The following is a 14,662-nucleotide window of genomic DNA, read 5'->3' on the forward strand; positions in this document are numbered from 1 at the left end:
TTTTCCCTGATGTCAGCACACAAACCCAAACACAAAGAGGTGAATGTAGTCCTTGGAGGCAGCTGAATGTGGGGCTTGTGCCGGCGTCCAGCAGCATTGGGACAAGATGACAAAGTGTTTCCTGGCTCTGGCCAGCCGGGAAGGATCAGGGATCGGGGGTGGGAAGGGTCAGGGATGCGAGTCCTGCTCCCTCCTGTTTGTGAACACGCTGGCGCTTCCACCCTGCAGTCCCATCCATCCATGGGCATTTCATTTTCCTTTACAGGCACTTTAAGGCATCTTATTTCCTCCTGCAGGTGCTGTGTCGTGCCTGAATAATTCACCTTACTCTGTAGCTGGTAGGTGATGAGGTTCAGAGGGTGTTTGGACCAGGCTGGAAGAGAAGCCTTGTTTCACTTCAGTACAGGCAGCACTTGCACTGCTTCCACAGGGACAGTAATCAAATACCTGCTGAGAGGATTTGGGTGTGGAGCTGCTCCTCTCAGCAGCTCTGCCCCCATCCACCTCCCAAGTGGGAAGTGTCCATCACGGCTGGGAAATCCATAACAGCATGGTAATATCTGTATTATTCATTTTTGGCTATTCTGAACTCTACAGGGAGCTAAACAGAAGGAGAAAAACCTGAAGAGAAGGTTTTCAATAGTTTGTGTTTTTATTGTGAGGTTGGTATTATCCTTCCCAGCACCCTTGGCTCAGCCTGGTGAGGAGCCGTGGTCGCTCTGCACCTCAGGTCACACACAAACCAGAGTCTGGGTGTTGACTGGGAAAACCAGATCCAGTAACTCCCAGAAAGCAGCTTCTTAAAATCTGGCTGGAAGAAAGTCAAGCTGTAAGTGCTGTTTTCTGACAGGATGGAAAATCCTGAGTGGCCGAGTTTATGGATGTCAGAATGGGAATGGCTGGGTGGGAAGGGCCCTGTGGGATCCGCACGGCTGCTGGTGGGACAATAAATTAAATGTGTTCTGTAGTACCCAGTGTTCCTCCCTGGGAGGGAGGTGAGGCCTGGCACAGATCCCCAGAGCAGCTGTGGCTGCCCCTGGATCCCGGGATGGGATGGGATGGGATGGGATGGGATGGGATCAATGGGATCAATGGGATCAATGGGATGGGATGGGATCAATGGGATGGGATGGGATGGGATGGGATGGGATGGGATGGGATGGGATGGGATGGGGTGGGATGGGATGGGATCAATGGGACGGGATGGGATGGGATGGGATCAATGGGATGGGATGGGATGGGATGGGATGGGATGGGATGGGATGGGATGGGATGGGATGGGGTGGGATGGGATGGGATGGGGTGGGATGGGATTTAAGGTTTTAAACCGTTCCCAGACTCTGTGGAGCTGTGGCATAGCTCGGCCGCACACGGAGGGCAGCAGGAGGTGGGGATCGATTCTGAAGGAGCAGCACGGGGAGCTCCTGTGAACTGCTGAACGCTGCTGGTTCTGCTGGGGCTCCGTGCCCGTGTCCTGCTCGGTGCCCGTGTCCCGCTCCATGTCCCGCTGGGGGCCCGTGTCCCGGTGCCGGCAGAGGGAGTTGTGCGGGGCCGGTCCGTGCCGTTCCGGTCCGTGCCGTGCCGTCCGGGACATTCCGCGCTCCGCCCTCCATTTGGGGGCGCCCGGCGCGAGGCGCTCCCAGCCGGGGATGTAGCTCAGTGGTAGAGCGCGCGCTTCGCATGTGTGAGGTCCCGGGTTCAATCCCCGGCATCTCCAGGCACTTCTTTTCTCTTTTTTTTTCACTTTTTTTTTTTTTCCCGTCTCCCCGCGCGGCCGCTGGTTCCGCCGGGCCGGGGCGGACCAGCACGGCACCGCCGGCACGGCACAGCTCGGCACAGCTCGGCACGGCTCGGCACGGCCTGCCGCCCGGGAGCCCAGCGGGTAAAACCAAAGCGCTGCGGCCACAAAACGTGCGGCTCCTCCGCCGGCAAAAGGGAGATGCATTGGCCGGGAATCGAACCCGGGCCTCCCGCGTGGCAGGCGAGAATTCTACCACTGAACCACCAATGCGTGCTCGGGAGTGTTCCCCCGCCCCTGGGTGAACCGGCTCACACGGGCTCACCGAGGGCACCGATGGTCACTCATGTCACCAATTTCCTCGATGGCACCGATATCATCAATGTCATCCGTGTGACCAATGTCCACCCATGTCACAAATAGCACCGGTGTCACCGATGTTCCCAGTGTCACCCATGTCACCCACATCACCAGTGTCACCCATGTCACCCACATCACCAATGTCACTCATGTCACCCATGTCACTTATGTCACCTATATCACGTCACCGATGGCACCGATGTCATTGATGTCCACCCATGTCACCCACATCACCAATGTCACTCATGCCACCCATGTCACTTATGTCACCTATACCATGTCACCCATGTCACCAATGTCATTGATGTTCACCCACGTCACCCACGTCACTTACGTCACCTATACCATGTCACCCATGTCACCAATGTCATCGATGTCATCGATGTTCACCCATGTCACCCATGTCACTTACGTCACCTATATCATGCCACCCATGTCACCCATGTCATCGATGTTCACCCATGTCACCCATGTCACGTCACCTATATCATGTCACCCATGTCACCAATGTCATCGATGTTCACCCACATCACCCATGTCACTTATGTCACCTATATCATGTCACCGATGGCACCAATGTCACTAATCTCCTAGATGGCACCGATATCATCAATGTCATCCATGTGACCAGTGTCCACCCATGCCACCCATGTCACCTATATCATGTCACCCATGTCACCGATGTCATCGATGTTCACCCATGTCACCCACGGATGTCACCAATGTCACCAGTGCCACCCATGCCTCCACACCCACCTGCTTCACTCTGTTCCTCAGCCCCACCTGCTCACCCAGCGCTTTCCAGCCACCATTTCCAGGGGAAGTTTTCCAAAGGCAGCACCACCCGCTGTACGTTTTTCCCAAAAGGATTTTAAAAGACCTGGGTAAGTGCACAATGCACCCAATCACACACCCCAGAGTCTGGCCTGGCTCTTGGCTTTGGTCTTGTTCATCTTTCACGGATGCAAGATGTCACTAATCATTATCTCAGTAATCATTTTATCTCTTTTTTTAGCATATTCTTTGAAAACTTCTTTCGTTTCTAAGCATTCTGTTTGTACCAGGGATAAACTAATATTATTCCTTGAACAAGCAAGGAGTGATTTCATGGAAGAACTTCAGGAGATTATGGGTGAAGGTTTCCAGGACTCTTTACACCTAGCACTATGGTGGGAGTAGATCTTAAAGATCTTCTCCAACCTAAATGGTTCTGTGATCATTCTTTACATGTAAAAGCTCTCAGACCAAGTCACAAATGTGTATTTTTGTTCCTTTTCCATCCTGGAAGGACTTTTCCAGAGCAGGCCAAGGGTTAAGGGCTCCAAGGCTCAGCTGATGCACAAGGGAATCATCAGAGAGTGCTCCCGATGCTGTCTGTGCCTTGCCAGGTGACGACATTTCAGCACACTGTGCCTGTGTGTGGTGATGTCAGTGCTGAGGCTGTGCCTGTGCTGTGTCCCAAAATAAACGATGCACGCTCCTGACGCTCCGTTTGCCTTGGACACGCTCCCACAAACAGCCACACGTGAGCCAGAGCCCAAGGAAAAGCTGCAATGAGTGCTCCACGTCAAGGGAACACCAAGGTTTGTGTCCAGAGGGGCTGGAGAACCCCACAGGGCAGCAGGAACAGCTACTGTGAACACCCCCTGGGCACAGGTAGGAAGCAGGTGTTTTCTGGCTCAGCCTCTGCACTGCAGCTCATGTCACAGGTAGGAAGCAGGTGTTTTCTGGTCCAACCTCTGGCACTGCAGCTCATGTCACAGGTAGGAAGCAGGGAGTTCATGTCCCAGGTAGGAAGCAGGTGTTTTCTGGCCCAGCCTCTGCACTGCAGCTCATGTCACAGGTAGGAAGCAGGTGTTTTCTGGTTCAGCCTCTGGCACTGCAGCCCCTGGGCACAGGTAGGAAGCAGGTGTTTTCTGGTCCAACCTCTGGCACTGCAGCTCATGTCACAGGTAGGAAGCAGGTGTTTTCTGGCCCAGCCTTTGGCACTGCAGCTCATGTCCCAGGTAGGAAGCAGGTGTTTTGTGGTCCAGCCTCTGGCACTGCAGCTCATGTCCCAGGTAGGAAGCAGGTGTTTTCTGACCCAGCCTCTGCACTGCAGCTCATGTCACAGGTAGGAAGCAGGTGTTTTCTGGTCCAGCCTCTGCACTGCAGCTCATGTCACAGGTAGGAAGCAGGTGTTTTGTGGTCCAGCCTCTGCACTGCAGCTCATGTCACAGGTAGGAAGCAGGGAGTTCATGTCACAGGTAGGAAGCAGGTGTTTTCTGGCCCAGCCTCTGCACTGCAGCTCATGTCACAGGTAGGAAGCAGGTGTTTTCTGGCTCAGCCTCTGCACCGCAGCTCATGTCCCAGTGTCCTGTGCTTGGATGACATGAACAGCACAGTGGAACAACCCAGCACAGCTCCCTTTCCTTCTCAGCCTCCACTGGCAGGATGTGACATAATAAAAACTCTAAGTAATTATTATTTAGGCTGTTGCTTACAGTTAGATTAGTCAGCCCAGAAAAACTGTTTTCTCAGACAAGCCCAGGACCAAAAACCCCCCAAGCACTTAGACAAAAGCTATTCATACTGAGAAACCTCTAATTCCCCATTTTACTGTGAGTGGGAGTCAGCCATGAGGAGGTTCCCCATTTCTGCTCTCCCACCTCCCCTCACTCCTGCTGAGCTGAGGCTCTGCCAGGCAGGGACATCTGGCAACATCTGCACAGCCACAGGGGACCAGCAGCACGACCCCAGAGAGGCCATGGGATCAGAGAGCCGAGGGCTGGCTGAGGCTGGAAAAGCCCTCTGAGATCACTGGGTCCAACGGGCACCTGAGCACGGCCAAGGCCACCTCTGACCCCTGTCCCCAAGTGCCCCTCTGTTCTCTGGGGCAGGCAGAGCAGGACATGCCCTGAATGATTGCACTGAGTCACCACGGTGACACAGCACACACGAAACCTGTCCTTGCACTCGTGGTTAGGAACTCAGGGAACAGTTCCTCTTGTCCACTGGGCTGTTCTGCATCGGCTCAGAACATCTGGGAACGTTGGCTGACATCCTGCAGGGAGTTCTGTCAACCAGAGGAGTTTGGCAGCTCCCAGGCCTCTCTGGGGCCCAAATGTCACTCAGAATGTCCCCAGAACATGCTCTGGGAAGCTGTTTCCAAGCTGTGTGACCCAGGCTCACACTTGGCTTCCCTCAGAGCTGACTGTGAGTGGGAGGCTGCTGAACAGGGCAGAAATCAGGACCTGCAGTATTAGAAATGGTGCTCCAGAGCCAAAGAACTGGGGAAGATCTCACAGGACCAGCTCAGCTGAGTAGGAATCAGAATCCTGAGTAGGAATCAGAATCCTTAGAAGGAATCAGAATCCTGCTCCAAGCAAACAAGGAGTTTAGGGGTTCCTTGTCTTGGTCACCACAATGGCTGGGAGAACGTTCCCTGCCAAGCTCCAGTGCAGCAGGATCTGTCCCTGTGCCCACAATGGACACCACACTGTCACAGCCAGTCCAGAGGAGCTGACAAAGCTGGTGAGGGGACGGGAGCACCTCCCCTGTGAGCCTGAGACAGCAGGGTCTGTTCAGCCTGGAGGGGAGAAGGCTCTGGGGAGGCCTCACAGCCCCTTCCAGGATCTGAAGGGGTGTACAACAAATCCAGAGAGGGACTCTTCACCAGGAGATGTAGGGCAAGGGGGAATGGCTTCACACTGACACAGGGGAAATTTCGGTTGGGTGTGTGGAAGAAACCCTTCCCTGTGAGGACAGGAGCCCCTGGCACAGGTGCCCAGAGCAGCTGTGGCTGTTCTGGATCTCTGGAAGTGTCCCAGGCCAGGCTGGACAGGGCTGGGAGCAGCCTGGTGTTCCTGCTTCTGGTTGAGGCCTGACAGAGCAGAGCCCAGCAGCTCAGGTGTTGCTGCTGCCCCTGCTGTGCCCCCAGGAGGATGCTGCAGCTCAGGGCAGCCTCCCTCCCCAAGTTCAGCTGGTGCACAGTGATAGGAACAAGGTGGGGTTGATAGGCAGCGGTAAATCAAGCTTAAAAGTGCAGGTGTGGCTCACCTGGGGTGTGTCCAGTGGCCATCATTCCTTGTCTCCTGCCTGCTGGCACTGCCATGTGTCCCCATGTCACGTGCAGGGACCTGGCTGTGCAGTCACCCCTTGTAAAACGGTGCTGCACCAACCCTTGTCCTGCACACGGAAATGTGTGTGCCAGAGTGATGGCACAGCTGCGCCTGTCCTGCTGCCTCACAGCCACCTCCTCACCTGCAGCTGCAGTAAAACATGCACGTCCTAAAGGTGCAGCTCAGGGAGCTGGGAGGGGCTGGAGAATTCCTGAGGGAAATGGGAAGGGGATGGAGAATTCCTGAGGGAAATGGGAAGGGGATGGAGAATTCCTGAGGGAAATGGGAAGGGAATGGAGAATTCCTGAGGGAAATGGGAAGGGAATGGAGAATTCCTGAGGGAAATGGGAAGGGGATGGAGAATTCCTGAGGGAAATGGGAAGGGGATGGAGAATTCCTAAGGGAAATGGGAAGGGGATGGAGAATTCCTGAGGGGAATGGGAATGGAGAATTCCTGAGGGAAATGGGAAGGGGATGGAGAATTCCTGAGGGAAATGGGAAGGGAATGGAGAATTCCTGAGGGAAATGGGAAGGGAATGGAGAATTCCTCAGGGAAATGAGAAGGGAATGGAGAATTCCTGAGGGAAATGGGAATGGAGAATTCCTGAGGGAAATGGGAAGGGAATGGAGAATTCCTGAGGGAAATGGGAATGGAGAATTCCTGAGGGAAATGGGAAGGGAATGGAGAATTCCTGAGGGAAATGAGAAGGGAATGGAGAATTCCTGAGGGAAATGGGAAGGGGCTCAGCCTGGAGCAAAGGAGGATCCAGAGGGATCTTTTCCCTCTCTGGAATTCCCTGCCAGGAGGGGACACCGGAGGGATTTGGGATCTGAACAGGGACAGGAGCAGAGGGAACGGCCTCAGGGTGGCCCAGGGGAGGGCAGGGTGAAAATCAGGCTGACAACTCTTAGAAATTCAGGAACAATTCTTCACAGAAGAGTGGTCAGGCATTGGAAGTGACTGCCCAGGGAGGTTTGCAGTGCCCATCCCTGGAGGTGTCCCAGGAATTCCTGGAGGTGGCACTCAGAGCTCTGGGCTAGGACAGGGAGGGGATTGGACGTGATGGATTTGGAGGCTTTTTCTACCCCCAGTGATCCTGTGATTCTGTACATGGAGATCTTAGAAATAAAGCTTAGTGAGTAAACCAGAGCACAATGAAAGACAGCAAACCTTGTGTAAGAACCAAGTGGGGTTTCACTAACCACACACAGCTCCTGGTATCACAGGCAAGACTTCCAAAGCACTGAAGATAACAAGAGGCCTTTCAAAATGGCTTCTCCAAGCGTGTTGCTGTCTTTTTCCCAGAGTGCAGAGGAATTGCTCCATCCCCAGTGAGTTCTCTGCTGAGTGGAGCACACGCACATCAACTCGATTTTAACAGGTCACGGAATAAGCCGGGCATTTAAAAATATCCACCTGGCCAAAAGGACAAATGAAGCCGTATGGTGGAGCCTTCAGCAAAGAGGGCTGGAACAAAACAAACAAAACAATCGTGGTAATCTTTTAGGGAAGACTTATAATGTAGAACAACTTGTCAGTGCGGGTTAAAGTTTTAAGGCCTAGCAATTTTGACAGCGTCCCTCTGAGCACAGCGAGCGCGCGGGGACGAGCAGGACAGCAAAAGGTCACTTGGTCACACATATCTGCTGCCTCTCTGAAGTTTAGCTCCAGACCCACCAGGCACGTCCCAATTAATTATTTAAATCTGCAGGGAGAAATATTTCAGTGGATGAAAAGGCATGATGTGAAATTGCGGGGAAGGAGCAGGATGGCTGGCCTGGCCAAGGTGGTGCTGAGAGATCCCAGCTCAGAGAGGAGCCACTCACACCCAGGAATGCTGATTGCTCCAGATACCAGGCTCCCAGGGATTTTCCAATACCCTTTCTTTTTCAATGGAATAGTTCTGGATCACAAAAGGTCACCGAAACCAAATTGACAATGATGTATGTGGTTATTTAAAATAACTTTTCCCAGCACAATTATTGATGATGTTGTTGGCAATCGGTGAGTTCCTTATAAATGCATGGACACCCTGAAATGGTTCATCACAGATCCTGCCTAAAGTGTCCCAAAAGAAAGGGAAATGGGAAGGGGAAGCAAACAGGAGACACAAAGCCTGGATTTATTCATTACAGGATACCAGGCTGGGAATTTTAAAATCCTTGTATACATCTTTGAACAGGTTTTCTAAGCTGCTCCTAATCCATTCAATGGAGAAAATACCTGGATAAACAGCAGACATGTACAGTCACCAGGGCTGGTTTTCATCTGTCATTGTCTGAGAGAAAAAAATAATACAGCACAAATTCTGAAAAGCCTTTTCTTTCCTTTTGCTGAATACAGTCTCTCATTCCAGCACATGTAGAGAAAATAAATTTAAGAGCGCTTTTATTTTTTTCCTATTTCCTGCCACAACAAGCTCCTTAAACGTTTAAAGAGAAAATAACTACTCTTGACTAGTCCAAGCAGTCTTGCTTTCTAAAAGATACTGTCCTTCTTTTCTTTGCCAACAGAATTCATGTTGTCCATCAGACCTAGCTTGGCTGTTTGCCCCAGAAAAACACAGATGCTCCACATCCCTTCCTTCCATTCCTCCTGTGCTGCCATTGCAGGGAGAGCCCAATTAATTACAGTGTTTGTTCTGCTACAAATAATGCGACCCATGACCTCATTCTTTTAAAACTGCAATTTTTGCATTTGTTTCCTTGATGTGGGATCTCGATGGGACAGCAAACAATCAGACATAATTACGGTGATAACACATCGTAACAGAAAAACCAGCCACTTTCCCTCCCTCAGACAGGGAACACGGCAGATGGATTTATCTGCTGCAGTGCAGGGGAAACACCTGAACACCACAGCATATCCTGGTGCTGTGGCAAACCGAGCATCGATGGAAGCCACAGGGCTGTACCTGGAGTGATACCTGACACCCACAGCCCGAGATGGGAACGATTTAAATGCCCGATTACAGCCACCAAATGGGAATGATTTAAATGCCAGACCACAGCCACGACTGAGCACTTGGATTTTCCAGCGGGAGGAACCCACCACGGATCCTGCTGGAAAAATCCCAGCAGAGAAATCCTGCATCTGCTCCTGTCCCTTTGTCTCAGCTCTCCTGCGATTGTCGCCACCCTTGCTCCTCACAGACGTCTTCCCGAAGACAGATTAGGAGAAAACATATTTGTGAGCGTATGAGCAGATTTTCTTTTTATGATACATAACTCTGGCACGCAGTCAGGAAACGATGATGATCTTTTTCCCCATCTTCCCTTGCTAATGAAGAGAAACTGCCTCTGGGGTTGAGGACAAAAGGTGAACTCTCCCTGCACACAATTTACACCTGCTGAGCACATGATTTCGGGCATCTGAAATTCCTGTCTTGGCAGGTGTCCCAGGGACCAAGCCACACACACGGAGACTTTGGACGTAATATTTTCATTCAGGCATTAAATAAAAAACTCGAGAGGGATGAATTTTGCAATACTTTCAGGCATCTCATTTTTTTACTTAACCTTGTAAAACTCTCTCACTCTTCAAACTTATGAAGCCAAATCTTAAACAATCAGTAACTAAGATAAAAAGACTGTAGTAGTTGAACAGAAGCCTGAAGTAGGGGAGAGATCAGCCCATCCCTGTTTATTGGTAGCTGCAACGTGGAAGTGAGGAGAACCTCTGAAAGTGAGATTGCTCGGGAAATGTGATCCTTACGAAATTTTCACTTTCCTTTTATGAGGAGAGCAGTACAATGCTCTAATTTTCTACATCATTCAAGATTTTGCAGGTTGGAAAGAGCTGGTAAGACACAGCAGTGCTGGGGTGCAGAAAATGTTCACTTGGAAACCACCTATAGATGCATTTTGCACTCATAAACTGCCCCGTTACTATCAAAATTTGTCACACATTACTACTGACAGTGCAGCTATAGCTGTGTAGACAACCACTTTGAGGGGTGGCAAGACAGGGGATTCTTCTAAGTCTAACAAATATTTCTTAGAGATGGAAGAAACAACATCTACTGCCACGTTACAACACATACATGGGGTAGGCATTCACATCCAGAACTTGTGTGTGTTGGATCATGCTGAAATTATTCACCACAAACTGCATTTAATCCCTTTTCTTATTTTGTTTCCCAATTATTCTTCTTCCATTCTCACATGCTCCAAGAAACATTCACCCTAAAAAAACATATCTTTAGAAAACAATGAATCATTTTCTGGTCTTTTTCCTTTCATTTTCGATTCTTTCTCTTCAGTTGACAGCTTCTAAGCCGGAGTATTTACTAATTCCAGATCTTAGCCCCTTTTAAGAGACTAATGTTCCTAGGATAAACACTGCTCCCATCATCAGTGACTGAATATCACTGACTTTGCAGAACTCATGAAATCCAACCCTTGCAGTTGTTTACTGACTGAAATGACACCCAGACAGCTGAAGACCATGCTCAGCTGCACGGTCTGTGGAGCCGGGCCCCCGCGTGGGCCGGAGGCCTCCGGTCCCGGCTCCGGTACCGCCACGGGCGCAGCCCCGGGGAGGGCCCGCCACGGGCGGCGACCCCCGTCACGCAAGGCCGGGGATGCGGAGGCCGCAGCGGGCCCCTCCCCGCGGGCCCAGGCCGCACCGGCGGGGCTCCCGCGGCCTTGGCGGGGCAGCCGCGGCCCCGGGCGGGCAGCGGGGCGGGGAGGTGCCGGCGGTGTTCGAGGCGGAGCTCGGGGGAGCCTGGCTGGCTGCTGCAGGCGGAGGGCGGGCAGGGAGAGAGCCGCCCTCCCCTCTTCTCCTCCCGCCGGCCGGCGAGCAGCCCGCAGAGGGACGCGGGCTCCCCGGGCTCCCGCAGTAAGTGCCTCGGGGTTTCTGTGGGAGCGGGGGGCTCGGAGCCGCGGGCGGGATGGAGGGAGCGGGGCCGGCCCGGACACGCGGGTGGAGCCGCGCGTTCAGCACCGGAGCTGCCTTTTATTTCAAATCTATTTCAAAGGCATCCTGCCTGCCTCGCCTCCACGCTGCCCTGCTGCCCGGAGAGCCTCCCCATCCCGGGCAGTGCTGCGGGCCAGCCTGGACAGGGCTCGGGCCAGTGGAAGGTGGCCCTGCCCATGGCCGGGGTGGGACTGGAGCATCTTTAGGATCTCTTCCCACCCGAACCACTCTGGGATTTAATCATTCCATGTGTAAGGCTCAGGAACAGCACGGGTAGATGGGATGTAGGGAAGAAATCCTTCCCTGGCAGGGTGGGCAGGCCCTGGCAGCCGTGGCTGCCCCTGGATCCCTGGCACTGCCCAAGGCCAGGCTGGAACATTGGGGCTGGAGCAGCTTGGGAGGTGTCCCTGCCATGGCAGGGTGGCACTGGATGGGCTTTAAGGTCCCTTCAACCCAAACCATTCCATGATTCTGTGATCTTATTCAGCAGCTTTCACTATCAATCTCTCTCAGCTTCCCCTCCCTGTTCTATTTAAGCTTTTGGCTGAGAAAAAAAAGACAAAAAAAAAGAGAGAGAGTGTGGCAGTTTTATGGAAGTGGTGCAGAGCCCCTGGCAGCTGTCCCGAGTGTGGCTCATCCCTGTGCTCCCTGAGAATGTCCCACAAGGAGAGGTCCAGCCCCTGTGTCTCCCTGTCCAGGACAGCTGCTGTGTGCCTCTAGGTGTCTATATATAATAAATAAGAAGGTTGCAGAGCTAATTAAATATATTTTTTTTCTTGGATGGAGTTGATAGAAATAATATCTCCCATTATAAAAAAACCCCTTGAATTCTTGGTAAAAAATAGCACAGCTGTAGTTACACTTGCACTTTGTAAAATCAAAGTAAGTTATTACTTCCACTGAACGTACTCATGGGACCATTGCTCGGTGTCCTAAACTTCTCTGAGTTCTTACCTCTGTTAGGCAGTCAGTAAATGTTTGTAAGCCTGATTCTCCAGGAGGAGCTGTAAATGTGTGTGGAGAGCTTGGGTTCAAAACCAGCTGGATTTACTGCCTCCTTCCTCTGGTGTTACTGTGAACAGGTAGTACAGGTGTGCTGGAAGCAGCTCTGGGAAGTGGAATCCTGCTGCTGGGAAGCTCGGCTCTCCTCCCTCCAAAGGAGTTGCATTTTCTTCACTTCCCTGCTCCTTTCCACCCTGTTTTTTTCTCACTTATTCATGGTTACAGTTCTTCAGGAATTTTCAGTGATGGGCAGTGACTGATTAGCCAGTGAAGGCTTGGTCTGATGGTTCAGGATCCTTCTGTGATAATATGTAAAACAAAGTCCAGTATTGCCCCTTCAATAGCATTAACCAGGATATTACTCATTGTACATTAGGCAATTAGCAGTTTACTTAGTCTGAAGTTGGATGGAAGTTTTGAGTAGTGTGCATAAAAAATGATTCACATCCCTTGTATCTAATTTGGAGCGTTACTTTGGTTGTAGATATATGCATTTACACTTTGTTTTGCTTAATTATGTGTGTAATAATAACAACTTTGTGAACTAGGCCTAGCTGCATAATACAGTATTTTCTCTAAGAACCATTTCTCCCTGCTGACTGTCCCAGGCAGGAATTTAGGAAGCTGGCAGGATGTGGTCAGTGCAGGGGCTGCTCATGCTGAACAGTTTTCCAAAGGACAGCTCCTGCAGGTTCCCTGCTGCTGCCTGCTTTGTCTCCACACAAGTCTCTGCAAGCTTCAGCAAATATTTGAAAGAAATGTGCGTTTTCTGCTGTCAGTTTGCAGTTGTGACTTTCACCTTCCACTCGGAGTCGATGGTTTCAAAACAGGGCTTGGCATTTCCAAGCAGCTCAGTTAGGCAATATCTTCCTTGTGCTGGCGCTTGTTTGTGTGCTGCCAAGTGGGACCTGGGGAGTTATTTTGCTGTTTTATGGGCTGTGTACCCTCTAGAGCTCTGCCAGCCTGGCTGTACAGATTAACTAAACTGCTGGATGTTCTCAGCTTCATGGTTGTAGAAAAACCTGAGTTTTTCCAGGGATCAGCTGTGTCATGGTGGGTGTGCTGTGCAGCTGATGGGAGCACAGGATGTGAGCACGGGGGTGCTGGTCCCTGTCCCTGTCACCCACCTGGGACCTGCTGGGACAGCAGGGCAAGGTGGGCAATGGGAATGGGAATGGGAATGGGAACAGACTGGGCTCTGCTCCAGGAACAGGGAGTGGAGCAGAGGGAACAGCTCAGGCTGGGCAGGCTCAGGGTGGGCACAGCAGGAATTTCCCCATGGAAAGGGGGATCAGGGATTGGAACTGCCCAGGCAGGGGTGGATCCCCATCCCTGGAGGTATGCAGGGAATTCCTGGAGGTGGCACTCGGAGCTCTGGGCTGGGAACAAGATGAGGATTGGGCACAGCTGGAGCTCCATGATCTTGGAGGGCTTTTCCAACCTTTCTGGGGATTCTCTGAAATAGAAATTGAAGGGTGGAAAAAGAAAGCTGGAGCAAGTGGGGCAGAAGTGGAAGATGAGCCTTTGAGGAAGGAAGGAAGGATTCCTGCCCTTGCACTGCTCCATGGGTGTTTGTGGCTCGGACTGGAGCCCCTTGGGGTGAACACTGTGAGCACAGAGAGCACGGAGCTGTTTGCAGCAGCTGCTGCTGGCTCTGGGGCTCCAGCAATTAGCTCTTGGTAATGGAGATGCAGCCTATTCCTTCCAAAAAGCTTCACAGGAAACAGCTTTCCTTACGTAACGAGCAGACTGTTTGTAATCAGACCTCTTCCACAACATCGCAGTATTGATTTTGGAAACATTCCATATCCCTAAATGGCTCTCTCTGAGCCAGGCTCCCGAGCCTGTAGCTCTGTCTCCAGGGGTTTCCAGGTGCACTCACCCTGAATCACAACCAGATCCTGTGGATGGAGTCCAAAGTCTTGGACTGGTTGCTTTTATTTGCTTTGCAAAGCTTCTCAAATGAAGCATTGATTCTGATTTCAGAGTGATTCTGAACGCAGGCCCCTCCTCCAGGATCAGATTTGCATGTGCTATCAGGTCTCAATCTGTATCCCAGGATATAAACTAGGCTACTTCCTTGCCACACCTCAGTATTCACCTCATTTGTAGCTATTTTTTGAGCAGGTTCCTGTTTGTGTGTGCAGGTATATGTCCAGTCTTGTAAAAAGCAGAAGACCTTGTTTTCTAATCCCTGCTCCTGGGTCTTTGATGAGGGAGTGGAAGGAAAAGCATGGATAAAGTGCCAGCATTGGGATCAAGCTGAGCTGGCAGACTGTCTATTCAAAATTAAGGAAATGAGGAATATCAAAAAAATGGGAAACAGCTATAAATTAACTGTATCTGACAAGAGCATTTCTTTCTAGTGCCAGTAATTGGCTTGTAGTTGTTGTGTGTGTGTGTGTGTGGTTAGTGGCTGATATTAAGCCCCACCAACAGTGAAAGCAAGAGTGACTCTTGGAAAAGTTGAAGTTAAAACAACCTTGGCACAAGAACACAAAAGGGAAATCATCCTGCATGCATTAGTCAGTGATCAGGCTTCCC

The 14,662-nt window shown here is 51.4% G+C and overlaps 1 protein-coding gene and 2 non-coding genes across 3 annotated transcripts in view; 2 read left to right on the top strand and 1 right to left on the bottom strand.

Moving 5' to 3' along the window:
• The first annotated feature begins 1,645 nt into the window (after positions 1 to 1,645).
• Positions 1,646 to 1,717, top strand: TRNAA-CGC. Its single transcript has one exon. It is a non-coding gene; the product is annotated as a tRNA-Ala (tRNA).
• Positions 1,718 to 1,940: 223 nt separating this feature from the next.
• On the bottom strand, positions 1,941 to 2,011 carry TRNAG-GCC. The gene has a single exon. It is a non-coding gene; the product is annotated as a tRNA-Gly (tRNA).
• An 8,895-nt stretch (positions 2,012 to 10,906) lies between these two features.
• The window catches only part of GPD2 (glycerol-3-phosphate dehydrogenase 2), a 56,060-nt gene continuing 52,304 nt past the window's right edge, over positions 10,907 to 14,662 (top strand). Inside the window, exon 1 of the mRNA XM_033064746.2 lies at positions 10,907 to 11,038. The gene's annotated coding sequence lies outside the window, so the exon portion shown is untranslated. The remainder of the gene's footprint in view (positions 11,039 to 14,662) is intronic.

Source organism: Catharus ustulatus, chromosome 7 (genome assembly GCF_009819885.2).
Source record: "Catharus ustulatus isolate bCatUst1 chromosome 7, bCatUst1.pri.v2, whole genome shotgun sequence".
Lineage (NCBI taxonomy): Eukaryota > Metazoa > Chordata > Aves > Passeriformes > Turdidae > Catharus > Catharus ustulatus.